At 46.2% G+C, this 13,045-nt stretch overlaps 1 pseudogene; it reads right to left on the bottom strand.

Annotated features, from left to right (window-relative positions):
* Positions 1–13,045, bottom strand: part of LOC128937651 (CUB and sushi domain-containing protein 2-like) — a 139,221-nt pseudogene that overhangs the window by 107,163 nt on the left and 19,013 nt on the right.

Genomic DNA, 13,045 nt, shown 5'->3' with positions numbered 1-13,045 from the left:
GCACCTGCTCTGCTGTTTTTGGGTGGCAGGGAGGGGCAGGAAGGGATTTTTCCTTTTAATTCACCCCCTCCTTGCTGAGTTTCCTCTTTAGATCCTTTTTTATCTCCTTCAGGGAATCCCAGACTGGTTTGGGTTGGAAGAGGCCTTAAAGCCCATCCTGTTCCACCCCAACATGGGGTCAGAACACGCCAACACCCATGACAACAGCAAACACAAGCTTAGGCCAGACTTGAGCACTCACATTTTGCTGCATTCTGGGAAGATTTTTTTAAAAAATCCCAATATTAACTTTTATTAACCTTGATTTCACCTGAAACAGCCCAGTTTAAAGCAGCTGATACCAGAGACCTGCTGGAACCAGAGATTCCCCATTCCATCCCTTCCCACAGGCACAACCTGTTGCTGAAATTCCCATCTTTTTTCCCAATAAAACACCTGAAATGGCAATGGGACAGCCCTCACTCAGGTTGGATGGGAAAGGAAACTCTTAAGGAAAAAAATAAAAAGAAACAAATCTGCAGAGCTTTGATTTATTTAGAGGAGCTCCCTTTTCTCCCCAGTCCCTGCACCCATTTTGATTTATTTAGAGGAGCTCCCTTTTCTCCCCAATATCTGCACTGATTTTTGATTTATTTAGAGGAGCTCCCTTTTCTCCCCAATATCTGCACTGATTTTTGATTTATTTAGAGGAGCTCCCTTTTCTCCCCAGTCCCTGCACTGATTTTTGATTTATTTAGAGGAGCTCCCTTTTCTCCCCAGTCCCTGCACTGATTTTTGATTTATTTAGAGGAGCTACCTTTTCTCCCCAGTCCCTGCACTGATTTTTGATTTATTTAGAGGAGCTCCCTTTTCTCCCCAATATCTGCACTGATTTTTGATTTATTTAGAGGAGCTCCCTTTTCTCCCCAATATCTGCACTGATTTTTGATTTATTTAGAGGAGCTCCCTTTTCTCCCCAGTCCCTGCACTGATTTTTGATTTATTTAGAGGAGCTCCCTTTTCTCCCCAGTCCCTGCACTGATTTTTGATTTATTTAGAGGAGCTCCCTTTTCTCCCCAGTCCCTGCACTGATTTTTGATTTATTTAGAGGAGCTCCCTTTTCTCCCCAGTCCCTGCACTCAGCTGGTCCCTGATATTTTGGGAAAAGGGGAATTGGGAGGGAGGAGCCTGGGTTACCTTCGTAGGTGGCTTTGAAGCCCAGCAGGTTGCTGACACTGTCGGTCTGGAACAGGAGCCACATCTGGTGCTGGGTGCTGACAATGAGGTCAGGGACTGTGGTGCCTGTCAGGCTGCAAAAATAAGTAAGAAAAATAAATTAAAATTATATCATATACAAAAATTAGTTAAAATAATAATTATTTAAAATATTATATGTTTATATTAATTATATATTGGTAAATTATACTGTTATTAAATTATATATTATAGTAATAAAATATTGTTAGCATTATAAAATTAATAGTAACAATATGATAATATAAAGACATAATAATATAATATATTAAACTATAATATTATTAAATTATATATTAATTGAAATAAAGTATAGCATAACATAATATTACATAATACAACATAATATAACATAATATAAAATATAATTATAATAATTAATTAATTAATAATTAATATAAATAACAACATATTACATAATTGATAATATGATAATATAATAAAGATATAATAAAAATACATAATATAATGTAAAATATTATATAATTATAAATAATATATAAATATTGTATGATTATAAAAATATAATAGAATACATAATAATAGAATAAAAACAGCCTCAAAGTGGCCTCAGATTCATCACCCTCAAATAAAGGACTCTGCAGGAGAAGGAAATGCCAAACTAATTAAGAATCACCCCAAAAACCTGGGAGATTTTGGAGCCTGGTGAAAATCCTTCCATGTTCAGTCTTGCCCCACCACCCTCAGTGCAATAATTACAATTCCCTGCTGTTGTTGGATCAGATCACCCAGCAGCCAAAGGAATCGTTTCCCTGCTCGCTGAGGCAAACATCAGCAAACAAATCAAATTCCCAGGAGCCAAAGTGAGCCCTGAGTGACTGAATCCCCTGAACTGCCCTCGCAGCAGTTTGCAGGGGCACAGAAAATGACTTTCCATCCGTTCCCTGCTCCATTGCTGCACTGAGAGAAGTTTCTAGGAAAGGAAAAAAAGCACACAGAGTGTCGGAATCCAGAACACTCCTCTGGCTGCCCTGGGTCGTTCCAGACACTGGCAGGGGGCACAGAGACCTTGGCACGGAGTCACAAACACCTGAGCCTTTGATTTTAGCCCATGGAAACAATTACCAACTTTGTGAAGATTTAAAAGCCACAAGAGTTTGAGTAGAATGATAGTGAATTTATCACAGGGTGAATATGTAGAATTTTAAAGTTTTTAGAATGGGGGTTCAAGAGGCAAGATGGAGGAATCTGGGTGTGATCTGTCCTTCTCCTTCTTCTTCTTGGCCTCAATCTTCTACTGTGATATCGGCACTTTTAGATTGGTTTAAGGTAGAAGCTCACTGTCTAACATAGGTGATAGGTATTGGAAAGTAATTGTAAATAAAGTACACATAGTTCTTAGTATAAAAAGCTAACACCAATCCAAGGGCAGGGACTGCGCCACAACCTGACCTGCCAGACAGATAAGGAAAAATAAACAGCCTTGAGAAGGAGAACCAAGGAATCCTGACTTCTTCTTGGGTCTCAGGGTGGGGAAAAAGAGACTTTCCAACACCTTGGGGTCATCTCAACAGCAGAGACCTCATCACCAGCAGGAGCCCCAAATGGGCTGAAAACCCTGTGAGCCTTTGAGAATCCAAACGTGCTGAACACCCCTGAGAATCCAAACGTGCAGAACACCCCATGGCCCCTGAGAAGTGCCACTAATCCCAGCAGGATCAGGGCTCTGCCTTCCCCTCAGCATCCTCCCAGGAGGGCTGAGATTGAGGGAAATATCATTGGTATCTCCCCCTATTAACGAGGCTCATTCAGCCTCTGGGATTAATCACCTCAGCACAGCTACAGAGCTTTATCCCCCACACCCACAGGAGCATCTTTGGCACAGGCAGATGGAGCTCAGCTCCTGCCTCCCTTCCCAGGAGCAGCGTTTGCGTGGGTGGGATGATTATTCCAGGAGCAGGGCTCTTGTGTTGCCTGTGTTTAATGTTGTGATTATCCTGTTTCTGCTCAGGTATTATCTGCGAGAAATTCAGAAATTAACAGCAAGTGGAGAGGGGTGAGAGGGGTTTTTTTTTAAATCTTTTCTGCAGGGTTTAAATAAATCCCAATCGATGTGTTCAGCTCTGGGTTGGGTCTGGCCCCAGCTACAATAGCAGCACTTGAAAGGCTCCTGGATAAAAGTAAACTCAGCAGAAGGGGACAGGGAATTGGTGGAGCAGAGGGATGTGAGGCTGATAAAGGGACAGGAGCCAGGCTGGGAATGTTCAGTCCGGAGAAGGAAAGGTTGAGTGGAGCCCTCACAGCTCCTGTCAGCACCAGGAACTGCAGTGCAGGACAAGGGGGAATGAACTCAAACTGGGAAAGGGGAGAATTGGGTGGGATTTTGGGAAGAAATTGCTCCTGACAGAGGAGGGATGTGAAGCTGATAAAGGGACAGGAGCCAGGCTGGGGGAGTTGGGAATGTTCAGCCTGGAGAAGGAAGGGTTGAGTGGAGCCCTCACAGCAGCTTCAGGAACTGCAGTGCAGGACAAGGGGGAATGAATTCACACTGAAAAAGAGGAGAATTGGGTGGGATTTTGAGGAGAAATTGCTCCTGCCAGAGCAGGGATATGAAGCTGATAAAGGGACAGGAGCCAGGCTGGGAATGTTCAGCCCGGAGAAGGAAAGGTTGAGTGGAGCCCTCACAGCTCCTGTCAGCACCAGGAACTGCAGTGCAGGACAAGGGGGAATGAACTCAAACTGGGAAAGGGGAGAATTGGGTGGGATTTTGGGAAGAAATTGCTCCTGACAGAGGAGGGATGTGAAGCTGATAAAGGGACAGGAGCCAGGCTGGGGGAGTTGGGAATGTTCAGCCTGGAGAAGGAAAGATCAGTGGAGCCCCCACAGCAGCTTCAGGAACTGCAGTGCCAGGACAAGGGGGAATGAATTCAAAGTGAAAAATTGGAGAATTGGGTGGGATTTTGGGGAGAAATTGCTCCTGCCAGAGGAGAGATGTGAGGCTGACAAAGGGACAGGATCCAGGCTGGGAATGTTCAGCCTGGAGAAGGGAAAGTTGAGTGGAGCCTCCTCAGCATCCTGGGAGCTGCAGGAGAACTGGAGAGGGACTCAGCACCAGGAACTGCAGGGTCAGGACAAATTCTAACTGGAAAAGGGGAGAATTGAGTGGGATTTGGGGAAGAAATTGCTCCTGCCAGAGGAGGGATGTGATCCAAGCTGGGAGAATTGGGGATGTTTAGCCTGGATTAGGGAATGTTGAGTGGAGCCCTCACAGCTCCTGCCAGGAGAGCTGGAGAGGGACTCGGCACCAGAACTGCAGTGCCAGGACAAGGGGGAATGGATTCAAAGTGGAAAAGGGGAGAATTGGGTGGGATTTCGGGGAGGAATTCCTGGCTGTGAGGGTGGGCAGGCCCTGGCATAGGGTGCCCAGAGAAGCTGTGGCTGCCCCTGGATCCCTGGCAGGGCCCAAGGCCAGGCTGGACAGGCTTGGAGCAGCCTGGGACAGTGGAAGGTGTCCCTGTCATGGCTGGATGAGCTTTAAGGTCCTTCTACCCCAAACCATCCCAGGATTCTGTGTCACCCCTCAGTGCAGGTGACATCAACTCCGCTCCCTGCCAGGTTCCAGCTCCTCTCCAGGACAGGGATCTCAGGGAAATGGGGCCTCCCTGGGCATCACAGACCTGTCCTGCCCATCCAGGCCCTGTCCCTGTCCCTCACAGGCCCCAGGGACAGGGACACCATGCCCAGGCTCTGAACCTAGAGTGGTTTTTGTTTTGTTTTTCCTGCAATCACAATCCCAGCCAAGCTCTGCCCCCCCCTCTGCTCTGATTTCCCTGACCTGCAGCAGGATTTTATTGATCTCAGGGTGCTGTTAAATGAAGAAGTGATCTTGTTTTAGTGCCTGTTTTGCATCCCAGAGATGTTCAGGAGTGTTATTGTTGATTCTCAGTTTATTTATTGAAGCAGCAGCCAGGCAGGAATGAGGAACACTCCAAGAGGAAAAAAAACACCAGGAAAAGGAGCTTCAAAGCTTTCTGCATCTTTTGCCACCCCACTTTGAACAAGCTGGGGTGGGGGATTGATTTGGGTCCTTGTTAATTCAGAAAATTAAATTCCTACAGCCTAAAAATCTGCTCTGCTCCCATTTTCATTTGGGAATGAGCCTGGAAAAAATCCTTCCCAGCTCAGTTTGGGGTGGAATTTGCTGCTCTGCATCTCCCCTCAAGTGCATTCCTTGATTAGGAAGGCAGCAGGGCTGAGCTCCTCAACAGCCAAGGAAAAAAAATTGAATTATTGCCTTTGACAGGAGTTGCTGCATTTTGATTCTTCCAAACAAACCTCACTTTGTATCCAGGTATTATTCCTGAATAATCCAGCTAAGAGTGGGCAGAAAACTCTGGGAAAAGTGATCCATGGATTTTCAAGCACATTAATTAGCACTGTGGTCCTCACAACGCTCTCCCATTTCATTATTTTTCAATTCATCCTCCCAGATTATTAAAAATAAAAATATATCCCAGGAAGGATTAGCAAAAGGAATTTACTGACAACTTCCTGGGAAAAGATTCCAGGCACTGCACTTTGCTCAGTCTCACATATTCCAAATTTGCATCAGCACCACCTGGCCAGGTGCATTCCTGCAGGACAGAATTGGGGAATTGGTAGTCACATATAAAGCACAGAGGGGACAATTTTCTGTCCCCAAAGTAACAGAAAACCACTTAAAAAAAACTCTAAAACCCTAAAACTAAACCTTAAAGCCCTAAAACTGGATCCCTGCATCCCAAGCCCACAACCTCACCTGGCCAGGTGCATTCCCACAGGAGAAAATTGGGGAATTGGTATTCACACGTGAAGCACAGAAAAGAAAATTTTCTGTCCCCAAACTGACAAAAAACCACTTTAAAAAGCCCTAAAACCACTGGATCCCTGTGTGCCAAGCCCTCAGCTGCACCTGGCCAGGTACATTCCCTCAGGAGAAAATTGGGGGTATTGGAACTCGCACATTTAGCACAGACGGGACAATTTTCTGCCCCCAAAGTGACAAAAAAACACTTAAAAAAAGCCCTAAACCCACTGGATCCTGGCATATCAAGCCCTCCAGCCTCACCTGGGCAGGTGCATTCTGCTACTCACGCATACAGCACAGAGGGAACAATTTAAGGAAATCCAATTTTCTGTCCCCAAAGTGACAGAAAACCACTAAAAAAAAAGCCCCCAAACCACTGGATCCCTGCAGCCCCACCTGGCCAGGTGCATTTTGGGACTCACACATAAAGCACAGATGGGACAATTTAAGGAAATCCAAATTTCTGTCCCCAAAGTGACAACCAGCCCCAAAACCCACTGGATCCCTGCATCCTAAACCCTCAGCCCCACCTGGCCAGGTGCATTCTGGTACTCTCACATAAAGCACAGATGGGACAATTTAAGGAAATCCAATTTTCTGTCCCAAAAGTGACAACCAGCCCCAAACCCACTGGATCCCTGCATCCTAAACCCTCAGCCCCACCTGGCCAGGTGCATTCCTGCAGGAGAAAACTGGGGAATTGGAATTCACACATAAAGCTCAGAGGGGACAATTTTCTGTCCCCAAAGTGACAGAAAACCACCAAAAAAAATATCCCTAGACCCACTGGATTCTGGCATCCCAAGCCCTCAGCCCCACCTGGCCAGGTGCAATCCTGCAGGATGGTACTCACACATAAAGCACAGATAGGACAATTTAAGGAAATCCAATTTTCTGTCCCAAAAGTGACAACCAGCCCCAAACCCACTGGATCCCTGCATCCTAAACCCTCAGCCCCACCTGGCCAGGTGCATTCCTGCAGGAGAGAATTGGTACTGACACCTAGTGCACAGAGGGGACAATTCTCTGTCCCCAAAGTGACAGAAAACCACTGAAAAAAAGCCCTAAACCCACTGGATCCTGGCATATCAAGCCCTCCAGCCTCACCTGGGCAGGTGCATTCTGCCACTCACACACAAAGCACAGAGGGAACAATTTAAGGAAATCCAATTTTCTGTCCCCAAAGTGACAACCAGCCCCAAAACCCACTGGATCCCTGCATCCTAAACCCTCAGCCCCACCTGGCCAGGTGCAATCCCACAAGAGGGAATTGAGGAATTGGTACTCACACATAGAGCACGGATTTCTGGTCTCCGACCTGGCCTCCATCCCCCACTGTCAGGGTGTCGTAGCCTCTCTCCAGCTCGAACTCCTCGAAGGTGAGTTTGATCACCTGCCAAAGACACAATTAACACAATTAATTCATCAATTAACACCAAGCCCTGCTCGTGGATCCCGCAGCAGCTCCCAAGAGCATCGAAATCTCCAAAACATCCCAAAAAGTTGGGTGGTTTTTCTTGGTTTTTTGTTAGGTTTTTTTGGGTTTTTTGGGGTTTTTTTGGTTTTTCTTTTCTCTGAAATCTGGAAATGTAATTAATTTAATTTAATTATTTAATGATTTATATTTATTGATGATTTATATTTATTGATGATTTTTGTTAAAGAGCCAGGGAGCCACCAACACCCCAAACCTGGATCTGCTGAAGTAACAGAACAGCAGCTCATGCAGTTCTAACCTGAAGCTTTACAAGCTTGTATTTATTTACCTATTTTCCTTTTTCTTTTTTTGAACATTGTATTTATTTATCCATTTTCCTGGTTTTTTTGTTATTGTGTTTTTTTGCGTATTTTTGGTTTTTTTTAATATTGTGTTTATTTACCCATTTTATTTATTTACCCATTTTCCTGGTTTGTTTTTTTAAATATTGTGTTTATTTACCCACTTTATTTATTTACCCATTTTCCTGGGTTTTTTTTTAATATTGTATTTATTTATCCATTTTCCTGGTTTGTTTTTTTTAATATTGTATTTATTTACCCATTTCCTGGTTTGTTTTTGTGTTGAATATTGTATTTATTTCCCCATTTCCTGTTTTTTTATTTTTTAAATATTTTATTTATTTACCTATTTTCCTGGGTTTTTTTGCTCTGAAAGTTGGAAATGCAATAATTTAATTAAATTATTTACTGATTTGTTAAAGAGCCAGAGAGCCACAGAACCCCCAAACCTGGAACCGCTAAAGTGACAGCAAAGCCAGGAAAATGGGAAAATGAGATGAAACTCCTGATTCCGAAGTGATTGGAAGTTCAGTCACATTTTGAGGAGAAAAATCCACAATAATTCACTCCAGCGGCTCTAACCTGAAGCTTTCCAAGCTCATTCCTCATTTCCCTGCCCTCAGGGTCCAGAATTTCCCCCTCCTTTTGGGATAAATCATCCCCTTCTCCCTCCATCAGCTTGGACGTGGCTTTTTTTGGGAATAACCCCAGGAGAAACCTCAACCAGCAACATCCATTGTGTCAAAAAAAAGGCCAGAAATAGCTTTTATGCAAATTCCCCAATTATCATATGCATTTCTCAGCTCCCCAGAGATTTCTTTTCCCCACTGTGGTTGGAATTAATTCCCAAAGCACCAGGGCCCAGCTAAAAAAACCCCAGAATATTCCCAAAAGAGGTTTTGATGTCCCCAATCTGCAGTGGAAAAAAATCCCAATTTGTCAGTGAGGAGGCCTCAGCCCTGTGGATGCAAAATTCCCAATTTTGAGGGGAAAATTGTAAATTTGGAGGGGATTTTGGGGCTCAGTGGGTCTCAGGCTCTTTTTTTAACAAATATAGAGCAGAAGACTTGCAAATAATTCCTAAATTCAGCTCCCTGCTTCTTCCAAAGCTCCATGGAGCAGGAGCTGATCAAAAAACCACTGAGACCATGAAAAGATTACAAAAAAAAAAATTACAAAATATTCTTTCCAAGTATTTTATGGGAATTATTGGAAGTAATTCATCCCAAATCCTTCCCTCAGCCAGGAAATGCTGGGATCATCCATGAGGGACAAGCAGGGAGAGCTGTGACCTTCCCAAAGGATTTGGTGCTTTCCTCCCAACCCTCCCTGCTCCAGGAGAGCTTTTCCCAACCTGGAAATTAAAGTTTCTACCATGAAACACCTAAAACCAAAAGAATCCCTTCAAAAAGTGACATTAATTGAATTAATTAAAGCTATTTATCATTTCAAAGGCAATGGGATCTCCTCTTCCAGCTGACAAATTTCCATATTTCTGGGGATGATGGAGCAGAACCTGCGGTTCCTTGGTGGGAAATCCTAAAATTAATGGATTTGACCAATTCCAATCTCCTTTAGGATTTAGGAAAGCAGGGAGAGCTGTGGCCTTCCCACAGGGGTTGCTGATTTTTTCTTCCCTGCTTCAGGAGAGGTTTTCCCTCCCTGTAAACGACACTGAAACACCTAAACCCAAGAAAAATCCCTCAAAACCTGACATTAATTGAATTAATTAAAGCTGTTTATCATTTCAAAGGCAAAGGCAATGGGATCTCCTCTCACAGCTCAAAAATTTCCAAATTTCAGTGCAGGATGGAGCAGAACCTGCAGTTCCTTGTGCTGTGGAATCTCTGATCCAAGCTGGGAAATCTTAAAATTAATGCATTTGACCAATTCCAATCTCCTTTAAGATTTAGGAAAGCAGGGAGAGCTGTGGACTTCCCAAAGGATTTGGTGCTTTTCTTCCTTGCTTTAGGTTTTCCCTCCCTGTAAACGACACTGAAACACCCAAACACCTCAAAAAATCCTTCAAAAATTGACATTAATTGAATTAATTAAAGCTATTTATCATTTCAAAGGCAAAGGGATCTCCTCTCACAGCTGACAAATTTCCGTATTTCTGTGGATGACAGAGCAGAACCTGCAGTTCCTTGTTGGGAAATCTGAAAATGGATGGATTTGACCAATTCCAATCTCATTTATGTACAGGTATGACAGCCCTGGCCTGGGAATGATCAATCCCTGTCCATTTTCCCCTGGCAATGGGAATTGTTTGGTGCCCTCACAGCTTTTTCCAGTCTCACCCCATTACAAGGAGAGCCAGGGCTCATATTTAAATTTAAACCAGTGCAAAAATGTCAATAAATTCACAATGCTGCATAAATAGCATGAGATAGACCCAAACCTCACTCCTCTGCCCTTGGGGGCTGAAATCCTGCTGGATAAAGGGGAAAAAATTGGGAAAAATCAGCATTCCTGGCACAGCCTCCCTGCCCCGATGAGCTGGGCACCTCCCCACACCAGATATCAAAGGGGCTTCGATTGCAAATAATTACACTCACTTTTAATTACAACCCTGAACTAAACGAGCCTTCAGCAGGGAGGGAAGGGCAGGGATTTCAGGACAGCTGGGAAAACACAGGGAAGAGTGTGTGGGGACAGAAACTGAGCCTGGGGGGCTGAAAAAACCCCGAATGTGAGAGCGAGGAGGGGCTGGAAAAGGTTTCCCTCTGGATCCCAAAGTGGAAAGGGCTTGGAGCAACCTGGGATAGTGGAGGGGTCTGGATGTGTTTAAAGTGTCTGGATGTGTTTGAAAGTGTCTGGATGAGTTTGGATGTGTCTGGAAGTATCTGCATGAGTTTGGAAGCGTCTGGATGAGTTTGGAAATGTCTGGGTGAGTCTGAACATGTCTGGAAGTATCTGGATGAGTTTGGAAGTGTCTGGATGTGTTTGGATGAGTCTGGATGTGTCAGGAATTGTCTGCATTTGTTTGGATGTATCTCGATGTGCATGGGTATGTTTGGAGGTGTCTGGATTTGTCTGGATGTTCCTGGATGTCCTTGGATGTGTCTGGAAGTATTTGGAAGCATCTGGATGTGTCTGGATCTGTTTGGAAGTGTCTGGATGTCTCTGGATGTTTTGGAAGTGTTTGGATGGGCCTGGAGGTGTCTGGAATTGTTTGGACGTGTCTGGAATTGTCTGGAAGCACAGCTACCTTTCAGGGGTTGTGGAGGGTGATGAGGTGACCCCTGAGTGTCCCTTTGTCCAGGCTGAGCTCCCTCAGTGGTTCCTCAAAGGGTTTGTGTTCCCCAGCTCAAGAATCCCAACATCCCTCCCAAACTGAGGGCCCAGAAGCACAAGCACCTCTCAGGAAGGTGATGAGGGCACCCCTAAGCCTCCTTTTGTCCAGGACAAACACCCCCAACTCCCTCCGGGGTTCCTCACAGGGTTTGTGCTCCCAGCCCCTCTGATCAGCTCAAGAGTCCCAAAATCCTCCCAAACTGAGAGTCCAGAAGCACAGGCACCTTTCAGGAGCTGCAGAGAGTGATGAGGGCACCCCTGAGCCTCCTTTTGTCCCTCAGTGGTTCCTCACAGGGTTTGTGTTCCCAGCCTCTCTGGATGAGCTCCCAATGTCCTTTGCAAGCTGAGGGCCCAGAAGCAAGGGAACCTTTCAGGGCTGTGGAGGGTGATGAGGTGACCCCTCTGAGGGTTTCTGAACCCCTCTGGATGAGCTCAAGAGTCCCAACATCCTTCCCAAACTGAGGGCCCAGAAGCACAGCCACCTTTCAGGAGCTTTGGAGGGTGATGAGGTCACCCCTGAGTCTCCTTCTGTCCAGGCCAGCTCCCTCAGTGGCTCCTCACTCAGGGGTTGTGGAGGGTGATGAGGTGACCCCCGAGTGTCCATCTGTCCAGGCCAAGCCCCCCAGCTCCCTCAGTGCTTCCTCACTCAGGGGTTGTGCAGGGTGACGAGGTGACCCCCAAGTGTCCATCTGTCCAGGCCAAGCCCCCCAGCTCCCTCAGTGCTTCCTCACTCAGGGGTTGTGCAGGGTGACGAGGTGACCCCCGAGTGTCCATCTGTCCAGGCCAAGCCCCCCAGCTCCCTCAGTGCTTCCTCACTCAGGGGTTGTGCAGGGTGACGAGGTGACCCCCGAGTGTCCATCTGTCCAGGCCAAGCCCCCCAGCACCCTCAGTGCTTCCTCACTCAGGGGTTGTGCAGGGTGACGAGGTGACCCCCGAGTGTCCATCTGTCCAGGCCAAGCCCCCCAGCTCCCTCAGTGCTTCCTCACTCAGGGGTTGTGCAGGGTGACGAGGTGACCCCTGAGTGTCCGTCTGTCCAGCCAAGCCCCCCAGCTCACCTTGGCGGGGTTGAGGGCGGTGATGACCCACACGCAGTAGGCGTTGTTGTCGTACTGCACGGGGTAGTTGGGGGATGTGATGACGCCGCTGGGCCCGCGCAGGTACGTGTCACACATCCTGGCTGGGGACACAAATGGGGACACTCAGCGCTGCTGGGGGGGCAGGAGGAGGGATGAGCTTGGGGTGGAGGTGGGAGGAGGTGGAAAAGGGAAGAGGGGGGAAAAATGGAGAAGTTGGTGTTTTCACGGCCTACACTGCTCCTTTTTTACACCCGGGTGGTGAAAATGAGGGGTTTCTCTGTGAGGACTGGGGCCATCAACCCTTGATCCCAAAAACCCCTGATCCCATCAAACCTTGACCCCATCAATCACTGATCTCATCAAACCCCGATCCCATCAATCACTGACCCCACCAAGCCCCAATCCTAATAGTCCCTGATCCCATCAAACCCTGATCCTATAAAACCTCTGATCCCATCAATGCCTGATGCCAACAATCTCTAATCCCATCAACCTCTGATCCCAACAAACCCTGATTTCACCCAAACCTGATCCCCAACAATCCGTGATCCCAACAACCTCTGATCCCATAAAATCCTGATCCCATCAATCCCTGATCTCACCCAAACCTGATCCCATCAATGCCTGATGCCATCAAACCCTGATCCCATCAAACCCAGATCCCAACAACCCCTGTCTCACCCAAATCTAATCCCAACAACCTCCGATCCCATCAACCTCTGATCCCATCAAACCTAATTCCCCAACAATCCATGATCCCAACAACCCCAAACCCATAAAACCCTGATGCCAGCAACTCCTGAACCAACCCAAACCTGATCCAAATAATTCCTGATCTGAACAAACCCTGATC

The sequence above is a fragment of the Melozone crissalis genome, unplaced genomic scaffold (assembly GCF_028551555.1).
Source record: "Melozone crissalis strain CALT ecotype California unplaced genomic scaffold, PUWL_Pcris_2 ptg000020l_1, whole genome shotgun sequence".
NCBI lineage: Eukaryota > Metazoa > Chordata > Aves > Passeriformes > Passerellidae > Melozone > Melozone crissalis.
Note: the sequence above shows the minus strand (reverse complement) of the source record. Positions and strands in the feature narration are given on the sequence as shown.